This window comes from Paramisgurnus dabryanus, chromosome 24, assembly GCF_030506205.2.
Source record: "Paramisgurnus dabryanus chromosome 24, PD_genome_1.1, whole genome shotgun sequence".
Taxonomy (NCBI): Eukaryota; Metazoa; Chordata; class Actinopteri; order Cypriniformes; family Cobitidae; genus Paramisgurnus; species Paramisgurnus dabryanus.
In genome coordinates this window covers 17,169,344-17,181,140 of record NC_133360.1, presented here as the reverse complement: position 1 = coordinate 17,181,140, position 11,797 = coordinate 17,169,344, and the positions used below count along the sequence as shown (strand labels likewise).

At 36.7% G+C, this 11,797-nt stretch overlaps 1 long non-coding RNA gene across 1 annotated transcript; it reads right to left on the bottom strand.

Annotated features, from left to right (window-relative positions):
• Positions 1-6,721: 6,721 nt before the first annotated feature.
• Positions 6,722-11,441, bottom strand: LOC135729641 (uncharacterized). The gene is made up of 3 exons (XR_010525725.2): positions 11,321-11,441; positions 9,315-9,368; positions 6,722-8,988 (listed from the first exon to the last, which is right to left on the bottom strand). It is a non-coding gene; the product is annotated as an uncharacterized lncRNA (long non-coding RNA).
• Positions 11,442-11,797: the final 356 nt, after the last annotated feature.

The window sequence follows — 11,797 nt, the reverse complement described above, 5'->3', positions numbered from 1 at the left end:
ATTAGTCTTTTCGCTCGATAGATTATTTGCGACAGTAACATTAGCAGTTTTGCTATCCTCAACTAGCGTTCGGATGCGCAATTCTAATTCAGCAACCTTCTCAGTTAACCTTAATACTTCAATACACTTAGTGCATGTAAACCCCTCTATGCTAACAACAGAAGCTAAACTATACATGTGGCAAGTAGTACATGTTACAATAACAAGCGGAGTCTTACCGCTTTCATGCTGGGCGATGGCGTCTTCGTTTACCCGAACGCGGTCCCCGGAGCTGCATCGCGTGGGGTGTTCGGTTGTGACACGCCTCGGTCGCCTGCGAACGTCTGGGGCCAGGGTGATGTTTGGCTTGCTGAATCTGCGAAGGCCGGGCAGCGGTTCCTCCACAGCTTCCCGATCGCTTTCATGTCGTTCACGGTCCGTGAAGCTGCATCGCGTGGAATGCATGTTTGTTGCTCGCTTGTGGACGTCGGAAGGCAGGGTGAAGTGGGCGCTGTACCTCGCCTTGGATCTGCTAAAACCGGGAAACAACTCCTCCACAGCTTCCCGCTCAGGTGAGGATAGGTCAGAAAAGCATATATCAGATGAATCCGCCATTAGATCGGAAAATGCTAGCTTCAGCCTCCACCGTGTGGATGCTAGCGGGCTATATGCTAAAAATAGTTTCACGTGGTAGTACTGCTCAATAATCGTCACGGTAAAGTATTCCTATGTAAAACTAATAAGTTATATTATATAAATAGGAATAAGATGGTAAAAAAAAGCTTTTAGATGATGAACTCGAAGGAGCTACGATGCACGATCTGTTCAGCGTGACGTCACAAACCGGATCTAAAAATTTAGACGTTATTTACGGGTTTGAGGTGGGAAATATCCTAAACCCTACTGCTGGAACACGGTATTATTTTGCAGGTTGTCTGAATTACAGGATTTTAATTATCCTTATTCTATAAAAATAAACAAAATGTGTTTCCAATTGTTTCCGTACTGTAGGTTGTGTTCATTGCACGACAATCTCTCTATAATGTCGATATGTTTAGCCTTTCAATATGCTATGCCAGTTGTTACAGTTAACTTACTGTATAACAGCTAAAATAATGATATCAAGGGTATTAAAGAGTATGAACAGCAACAAAAATGTACCTTCAAATTAAAAAAACAACAACAACATGATCCAAAAGTATTTATTTTTTAAAGACTATTATAGCATTAGCAAGTAGAAACTGAAACGTTTAAAGTAATAAAAAATAAAATTACACACACAAACAGTACACGTTTAGAGTTTAATAATATTTAAGTTAATGCTAAAATTGACAAGGGTTAACATGCTGAAGAAGGACTGTTCCTTATTAGTTGTTAACTAACATCTTAAAGGTAATGATATATGTGAAATAAAAAAAAATACTGTCACAAACTGTAACAGGAAGTGTTTCTGGACCAGTGTTGTTTACATCATTTGAAATGGTCTATACACTATTTAGTGGTTTCAACCTATATGCCACATAATTAGTTAGTTCATTGTATCGATTCATAAAGAGTGAAAGCGTGACGGTTGGCTAAGTTAGTTCGGCTAGCCCAAATCCTTAAACGAAAGGCATGCACAACTTACGCAAACAAAGATAATTTTGTATACTTGAGATTTAACTCTAAATATAAGATACCATCATAACTGTTAAAACATAAAAAAGTATTAAATTTACGGTAAGATTGAGGTTGTACTTTCTCCGACGTGTGTATTCCACTTGTCCGCATAACATGGCAAAAGCCTGTCGAGTGCAAGTGACATCACTTGCACAGGAAGCGCGGGAGTCTGAGAGTGCAAGTAGTGACGTAACTTGCACAGACTAGTGCTGCAGCCAGATGCTCTTGGAGTTAACAGATGTTCCTGCCCAAGCCTTTAACTAATGTCATTAGAGAATGATCGCCACAAGGGGAAGGGGGGACATTTTGGATTTTGATTTAAGTTTATTAGGGCACATACATTTTACATTTTAGGGCAGACTTACACAGAAAAATGTTTTATTATAAAAACTGCAATAATTCGTTAAAAAAATTAAAAATTCAGTTTTGATTTCATTGGAACTTTAACTTCAGTTTAACCCTCTAAAGTCTAAGGGTTTTTTAGGACCCTGGGGACGTTTTGACCAGCACTGACATTTGTGCTTTTTTAAGTTGCTTAAAACATTATGGGGCGGTTTCCCGGACAGGGATTAGACTAGTCCTAGACTTAAACAGTTTTAAGAGCTCTCCAAACTGAAAACAACTTGCACTTACATATCTTAAAATACCTCAGTGCCCTTTGTTTTACCTCAAAATGCACACAGGTAATGTTTTTAGTAAGGCATGTTTGTTAAAACTAATTATATTTCCTAATTAAACTAAGGCCTAGTTCTGGATTAAGCTAATCCTGGTCCGGGAAACCGCCCCTATAATGGCAAAAGTCTCATAACACAAACTGGGCTACTATATTATATAAGCAACATGTACTGTATGTACAAAATGTTTATGTGTGGTTTTTGAAAAAGCAAAAGTTTTTGGCTACAAATAGTATAGTAATCATGGTAAATTTAGAAAGGGATGTAATGTATTCAGATGTAGTGTGATGTATTGCATAAATGAACACAGGGTTAGTATTTGGTTGGCCAGCAAGAGTTTTACTTTTGCCCAGTAAAAAGCACAAAAGAACTGCCCATCGTTATCTCAACTTTAATTTGTGTTTTTGTTATCATTATTGTACAAACACAACAAAGGATGAGTTTAGTCAACAATACATCGTGTTTGTTTATAGACGCTTGTTGTTTGAAAGCAGCACTATGGAATGCTAGTAGTTATAGTGGGCCACCATTCGTCAAAGTATGATTTATGACCCCCTTGACAGGTGGTGTTTTGACAGGTGGTGCCCGACCAGCTGTACATGCCGTCCAGGTTTGAGAGTCATATATTTTATGGGCGTTTTAGACAGCGTCTGTCCGGACTGTGCGTGTTTTACGATGTGTCAATCAACGTGTTGTTTTTTTCCTGTGTGTGTGTGTGTTTTGTCAAGCGTGTGCTGGCATGTTTATTGCTGTCAAAAAAGTTTTATTGTTTTAGACTGTCCAGTTTCTGGACTGTCAGTTGTCACAAGCGCTCCATTCACCCCCTCCTTTCTCGCCCGTGCACGTCTCAAACCCGCAGCCCCCCCCCTGCGTGTCTCACAGCGTGTGTGCATTGTTGAATCTAAACTATGTTGTTTTGCAACACCAAAAGTTTATTTAAAGACAATCACGAATCATATATATATATATATATATATATATATATATATATATATATATATGATTACATGTAACTGGTTAAACTTAAAGCCGATATTTTCTATTGAACTATTTTTTTAGTTTCTGATCAGACACAAAGTTTCTGATGCTGATCTTATGACAGTGTGTGTGTGTGTGTGTGTGTGTGTGTGTGTGTGTGTGTGTGTGTGTGTGTGTGTGTGTGTGTGGGTGTTGTGTGTGTGTGTGTGTGTGTGTGTGTGTGTGTGTGTGTGTGTGTGTGTGTGTGTGTGTGTGTGTGTGTGTGTGTGTGTGTGTTTGTGTGGGGGTCGGGTGATGTAATCTTTGAATGTTTATGACCGAACCTTTATTGGGGTGCGACATGAGATCGTCGGGAATCAGTTTGGATGGAGCAGAGTTGGTATACACAAACCTGTTGGTACGTATATCTGTTTTACTGTTTTCGTTTCAGCATTTTGTCTGATTATTTAAAAACAAAAAATTCGATCTCTGGTGTTGCAGCAAAATTGCCTAAACTGGTATGAACTATTCCTGGTAAATCGCGGAGAAGAGTGGCCTGCACAAAAAAGTCAGACCAATACTAGAACCTCCCGCTGCGTAACAAGGACATCTTGGAACAAACAGACGCCGAGTGGATCGTGTCGTCCGGTGTGTATTTATTTAAGCCTATTACAATAGATTTAAACAAACTGTTTTGTTTTAATATTTTCTAATAATATGTGTTATCTGTTTTAAAGGTTTGGATATCAACGGCAAAGCGAACGTTGTGTGTACTATTGCAAGATCTATAGCGGATCTCCACGGTACGTTTAAACTGCATAAGAAAAAGTTTTAAACAAATATGTTTTATTTAGATATTTTTCCTAATAACGTGTTTTATCTGTTTACAGTTTAGGATACACACCACAACGCTTTGGACGTGTCTTTAACTCAGTGCCGCTGCTAGCCATTGTGGTGCCCTAAGCATAATTCCTTTATAATGCCCCCGACCCTGAGAAATTTTTTGTTTGTTTTTGCCAGTTTAACTTTTTATTACCAAACATATAACTTAATAGCAGAAAGTAAAATCTTCACAGCTTTAGGCAACACACACATTTAAAAGTGCAAACTTTTATATAATAGCAAAATAGAACAAATACCAAACTTAAATTATCAAAATAATCCAGACATGTTTTTCCCAAGTGCAATGTCACTTTAAATAAATTACATTAAATAAACATCAATAACAAGAATACTTAAAATTCTTAAATATTACAAAGATTTAGAGAACTAAGTGTCACAGTAATGTTTGCTTCATATCATGACATTTTATATTTATATATATTTAACAGTCAGGAATTGTTAGCCTACCATGTGCACTGACTGCTAACATTAACTAAGTTTTAACCACCGTCACGTCAAAATAAACCACAAAATAAACTAACTGCTCAATATCTAAAAAAATGTAGTAAAGAAAGTAACAGCTGCTGTCAGTTATTTGTAAAATGCATAGGAAATGTTTTACAGTAAAATCTCAATTTAGCTTGCACTGAAGTTATAACTTAAAACAACATAGTTTGCTAACATCAATATCAGCACCGCAAGATCGAGGCGCATTACGATTAGCAGCAGCTGCAGCCATGCACATTTCCCTTATTTAGGAATTAAACATGATGGACTTACCTGCAAGTGATGCACGGGCATCATCCCGCAGTTTCATCTTTTTTCTTTTTTCCGATCCTGACCCCTGCTGTCTTTTCGGGCCATTTCCAAAAGTTGCCTACTGACTGTCCGTTTCTCAATCCGAAAGCTGCAGCCTGCGCGAGGTCGCATATGCAGGCTGCATACGTCATCAAGCCTGGTTTATTTTAGTTAACTGAACATAGCAAGTCATAAGCATATCAAAACAATTTACGATTAACTAAGAATAATAGTCAACTTCATAATCGTTAATATTACGAAATAAGAACGTTTTGATGATGTATGCAGCCTAGAAATGCGACCTCTGGAGGCTGCAGCCTTCAGATTGAGAAACGGCCTCTGTCAAACTTCGTCAGGCGCCCGCGCGATCAACCGACACGGACCATCAAAGGCTGGGGGGCATACTTTCTATACTAGCGCAATTAAATTATCTCGTCCCCCCTTTTTTGTAACATTTAGATGGATAAAAAGTGCCTAATAATATTTCTATAGACTAATGAAATTCTATCAGCATTATAATTTTTTTCATTAGGCTATTGTTTTGGTGCCCTCTCAGCACCTGGTTCCCTACGCACCTGGTTCCCTAAATGTTCTAATATCCATATTTTACACGATCCATAAAATGCCGCGAAAAAACACGTTGCTAGTATCAAGTCACAAATATGCTAAAGGCGTAAGACGGGTGAGACGCGGCAATACATCCAATCAGAGAAACTGGTCTATTTTAATTAAAGAAAACTTATATCAACTATATTTACCTCATTTGATTACATTATAAGTCATGAAACATTCAATGTTTAATTTATTTTAATTATTCTTGATATATATTAAAGTAATAAAAAAACTTTGTAGGGGGGCACAACAACCTGTTCGGGGGGGCACTGGCCGCGAATGCCCCCCCTTGACGCCGGCCCTGCAGAGCGATCTTTAAAACATACACGGACATACAGCTGTTTGCCCTAGGGCAATACTTCCGGTTTTTATAAGTTGCGGAAGAGCGCCACCTGGTGGATAATAGCGGTATTGCAGATTGACGAGATATCTCGTCAATGGTTCAGATATCTCGTCAATGGCTGGGAAAGAGTTAAAAAAGAGAAAAATCAGAGACTTTTTGGATTTGTCTGGGAACATTTTAAACAATTTGTAGCAGTTTGGATTTTACACATTTCGGATACTGGATACTTGTGTTTGAATTGTCACAGAGCTTGTCACATTTTAAAATCACTTGGGTAAGTGACTAATTATAAATTGTTTTGCTGTTGTTTTAAACTTGCGTTCTTAATACCTTTTGGTTTATTTTTCATCGTTTATATAATCCGTTTTTATACTCATTTTGGTTTAGAGTTTTTCATTGTTTTAAATATACTGTTTGTTTTTGATATCTTTATACTCGTTATATTTTTGGTTTAGTTTAGTTTTATTGTAGTCAAGTCAACGGTATTTCCCGCTCATCAAGCTTGTCTGTTACATCGGCTTTGGGTCGGATAACTATACCGGAGGCCGATGCCGCGGTTCTCTCTGTTGGTGCGTGTCCAGTTACTCCTCCCTTTGCAACCCACCAGAGCAAAGGCGACATCATGGGTGTATCAAGTATGTACAAGAACTAAGTAAATGATAATACGTGAAGAAAAATGGAATCCGTTAAGTAAATGTAGATGTTTTAATATAATATACAAGTAAAAATAAATAAAACGCGTATCATTGTTTTGTGTTCCCCTCCTTCGTAAAAAACAGACAATTCCACGTCAACTCGAACATGCAAAACCCCGGTATGAAGCATTGTCATGAGCATGCCAAACCAACAGATGGCGATATATTCCTTAACCCAGAGAAGCCACTCCAGTCTCGTCTTGCCATGAACAAGGAAAAAATGCGGGAGCTGACTTCGCAGACGTACATGGTTCAGGTAAGTTTTCGACAAAAATCTTATATTAAAAGTCTTAAAGGTTAGTATAAGGCACTCCGTCTACTACAGCACAGCAAATAAAGTCATAGTAACGTTTGTAGGACTAGCAGCGCTATTCAGATTTGAGGCATTTTTGCTAAAATGTTTGTGTATTATTTAATAGAGATTATAATTTCCATTATTTTTATCAATCTAAATACCTTTCACTTGTTCAGTATTGTGTTTTTGTTGCTATATAAACGATGAACTTAATATAGGCAGATGGCCATGTTTTCTGAACAGCAGTTGGAAGTATTCTGAGGTAATTTAAATTTTAGGAAAAATATGAGGATGATTATCGATAATTATATAATTGAGTTAATGTCTGTAGCCCTTTTCACACACATATTATGGAAAAAATACAGAGTACACATCCGGGAGCTGTTCGGGATTATTTGTGTTTGGTTAATTCACGCTGCCAATAGTTATCTGGATTTGTTTGTGCTTTCACACACATGCCATACCCAGATAGCACACGTACGTCGCGGAGATGTCTGCGCAATGTCTTCTTTTTCGTCTGGAAGACGTATTATATAGGGCGTTTGCTCATCTGGAAGGCGTCGCCGAGACGTCCGACCCAGCTGTTTGCAAGACACCCAGCAGATCTTTACAAGATGCATGTTATTTAGAACGATGGCGAGCCGCTGTTTCCCAGATCTTTACAAGATGTTAGAACGGCAAGCCGCTCTTTCACAGATCTTTAAAAGATGCCGAGCCACTCTTTTCCAGATTTTTAGTAGAGCTTTAAAAGATGCCGAGCCGCTCTTTCCCAGATTTTTAGAAGAGCTTAGAAAGACGGTAAGCCGGTCTTTCCCAGATGTTTATAAGATTACAAGATCCCTCATTAACAAATTGAATTGCCAAATTGCCTAAACTACAGCAAATTATTTCTACACACATCTACACATGCATGCTGTGTCATCGATATTAAGTAATTAAAACACAATTTTCAATTGATCTTAAAACAGGCAGTTGTTGATTTTTTTTTTTAATACACATTTATTCAAATTAAACAATGAAAACTTTCATTCATTTATCTTTAAAGATGCATTTTACATGACAGTATGCGAAAACAACAACATATAAACATAACATATTTAAAATAATCAAAACCTTTCCGCGTCTGCTTTATTAAGCTCCATTCTAAAATAAAACATTACAAAAAATTACCAGGAAATAATCGTGAAAGGCTGTTCTTTCTTCATAGCGTTAATTAGGATCTAGAAGATAAAACTACCCGAAAGTGTTGTCATTGTTAAATAAATTACGGATGTGCGTCTTTGCATCAAGGTCATGATTCTACATAACAACATCCGCTTGACCTCGCAATGCCAAGAAGAAGAAAGGCGTGGAACATTTGCTTAAGGTATGTCGTAATAATGCATTTAAATAATAAACTGTTTGCTGTCGGATCATTTAAATAATACCTCGAAATTGGGTTGATAACAGTTATTCATGCTTTAATATTGATATTTCGCCCACCTGTCTGACGTTAATTTATTTTGATCGTTCATGTAACTGAGTCTTGTGTAAGATGCTAGAAATATATAGTGGCTTACTTTTTTAAAACGATCAGTATTATGGTTGATATTTGTATTGCACTTGTTAATATTTGTTTTTGCCCCCATTTTTCATTTCATGAGCTGAACTTAAATATTTTCTATGTCCCCAAAAGGCCTATTTCTCTCAAATATTATTCACAAATCTGTCTAAATCTGTTAGTGTTGCGTTTATAATTGTGGTTAGTGTGTGTGTAAGGCTCTGCCTGTGAAAACAGCTTAAGTCTTTTTTGTGATGTACTGTTTTCTACATAAAATCATCCTAAACAATGAAAAGAACATTTTGTAAAAATATCTTATCTTTAATATTGGCTGAGTAAGATTCTTTGTATAAACCCTCAGTCTGTTAATTTTGTCTCCAGCCTGTCAAGATCTTCAGCAGATGTTTGAGAAAAAAGTCATCATCCTCTTCGTCAACTTCATCCGTATTTGGGGTAACAAACACCTGCTTCCCACAAGAGACTGGACCGCTGACGTCAGGTGGTTAGTCTTTATTTGCATTCATCCTAGTACCATGAAGACTGCCTTTTTGCAGCTGCAATAGCAAAGATAAATGAATTAGAAGTGTAGCTTTTAAAATGCTTTTCCTATTAAATGCATTATTTTGATTTATTTAAACTTAAGAATCAAATAGGTGTGTAGTTTAGGTAAAATTCTTATAACTGCATTTGTCTGTTTTACAACAGATGTAACTAAGTATAGATTTACTGTTTTTTTTTTTTAATGTTGGATGGATCATCAGACCTGCACCTTCCTTGAACATGTTGGTAAGGTAACACTTCATGCGAGTTAATGATGATGCTTTTTCATAAGAACTTTTTATAAATAAATATTATTATTGTTTTTTTTTAGGTAACTTACTCTGTATTTGTTCACGGTGGTCACCCCAGGGTTTCAGGACTCAAATCGAGTGCTCTACGGATTAAACAGAAAATGCAGTATAAACAAGTGTTATGTTGTCTTGAACATGTTGGTAAGGTAAACACTTCATGCAGAGCCGGCCCAGCCACTAAACAACACTTGCAATTGCAAAGGGCCTCGTGGCCAGCAGAGGGCCCCCTAAAGTCACTTAGCTAGTGACTGAGTTGAAAAAAATGAAATCATTCATCAAAAGTAACATAAAATAAATATAAATATTCATTATTTATTATTATGGCAATGTTAAAAAGGCTGTTACTTGTTATTATAGTTATTATGAAAGTTCGCTAATAAGATCTCTTTCTTGCCGAGATTGATTGACACACAGCATCCAGCGCAGCAGCCAATCAGTGCCCGCGACTATGTGCAGGCGAGCATCCCGCCCACAGAACGCAAAGTTGAGTTGAGCCGGATCGCCGATACAGACGCGAACTTTTGCTGTTGCTTTTAAGGACAATTTCTTTAATGTTATGTGTGTTTGTGCGTAAATGCGAAGTAAGTGGATCTTATTTGACTTCGGTAATGACCAAACCTGTGTTCTGTTTGACTTCTCTTTCTTATATTTGCCATCATAACGTGAATTGGTTTATTAAGCTTAATAATTAATATTTAAACGGTTTAACGTGGTAAATTAATTCTGTTACGCTTATATTTCACGTATGCCATTGTCATTTCTACATATTTATGTCATTAGTGTAATTATATTGTTAAACGTCTGAATTTAAAGTGTTTTATGTGGAAGAGTAAACAAACTCATGCGCATATGCGTGGTACATGTCCAGACAGCGCACCGTTGTTAAACCACCTGCTAGCCTTTGCAAAAGTGTATAATGTCACTGTTCAGTCTTTAATATTTAAACTATAGCAATGCATATGACATACAGTAGCCAGCTTTGTTAGATTAATGTTATGAATGCAATGTTAATTGTTAATCTTCAGTTATTAATATTATTTGCAAGTGAATTGTTATTCTCCACAAACCTATGTTTGTGTCAGATTTAGCTCATCTCAAACAAGCCTATTAACTTTGGTTATGCTATTTACGTAAGGGATAATATATTGAGGCAAATGTTAGGTACTATTAACCTTGTTTGTTGGGTTTTAGATAGTATTGTTAATTAAGTTTATTTGAAAAATTTAAACATTTAAGTGTTATATTTATTATTTTATATTATATTTTATTTAAATGTTATTCTATTTACTCTATTTCATTTGAATTATATAGACTGTTGTTTGTGCCTCTTAATCTCTGGTGTCAATTAAAAATGTTTCTTTGATGGTCAGTGAAAATCACTTTATCAGTCTTTTTATTCAGCAAGTTCATCAGTGTTTGTTGCACTGCACTGCCATTCAGTTCAGTCAGTGGTATATTATTTTTCTGTTAGACATCAAACATGGAACTCAAATCAAGAACTCAAGGGGGCAGTTTCCCTGAAATGAATTAAACTAGTCCTAGACTAAAAGAAAAGTAATGTAGGCTAAGAGCTGTCCAAACTGAAAAAAGCTTGCACTGACATATCTTAAAATACACCAGTTCCCTTTGTTTTGCCTCAAAATAACCACAAATAATGTTTTTAGTAAGGCATTTTTGTTAAAATTTGTTATGTTTTCTAATTAAACTAAGGCCGAGTCCTGTCTTAAGATATTCCCTGTCCGGGACCACCACAAGGTCTTTTATTGTCATTCTGTAGGCTACATGTTGCCACATAAGAACGAAATACTTAAAAAAAATAACATATTAGATATAATATGTGCAGTATAGTCATAAGGTAGTCATTGCTTTTCTTTAGGCCTTACTTAAAATGGTCAAAGGGGCCCCGACTAAATTTTGCTTAGGGCCCCCAAAGGTCTAGGGCCGGCTCAGACTTCATGCGAATTAATGATGATGCTTTTTCATAAGAACTTTTTATAAATAAATATTTTTATTGTTTTTTTTTTAGGTAACTTACTCTGTATTTGTTAACGGTGATCACCCCAGGGTTTCAGGATTCAAATCGAGTGCTCTATGGATTGAACAGAAAATGTAGTATAAACAAGTGTTATGTCTTTAAATGCCACTAATAATGTGTTTCTGTTTTCTTTCTCATTATGCTAACAAACACTCTTTTACCCCTCATGTTAGGTGGATCAACACTCCAACCATCTGCATTAGGGGCTGAATAAAGGATGCCCTCTGTAGCTGGGAATGTTAGATCAGGTAATTTGCATTTGATATATTTTTAAAGACACACACACTAATGCTGCTTGTACACCGCCAGCGAGTAGCAACACAATCTAGTTCATTCCAATGGAAGCTTTGCACCATTCAGCAACATGAGCGACTGTGACCATCGACAACAGGAAGTGGGCATGTCCAGCTATGCCACAACGTTGAGGAAAGTTCAACTTGATGAAGGACTTTTGGGAGCAACTACCAATGAGAGTGA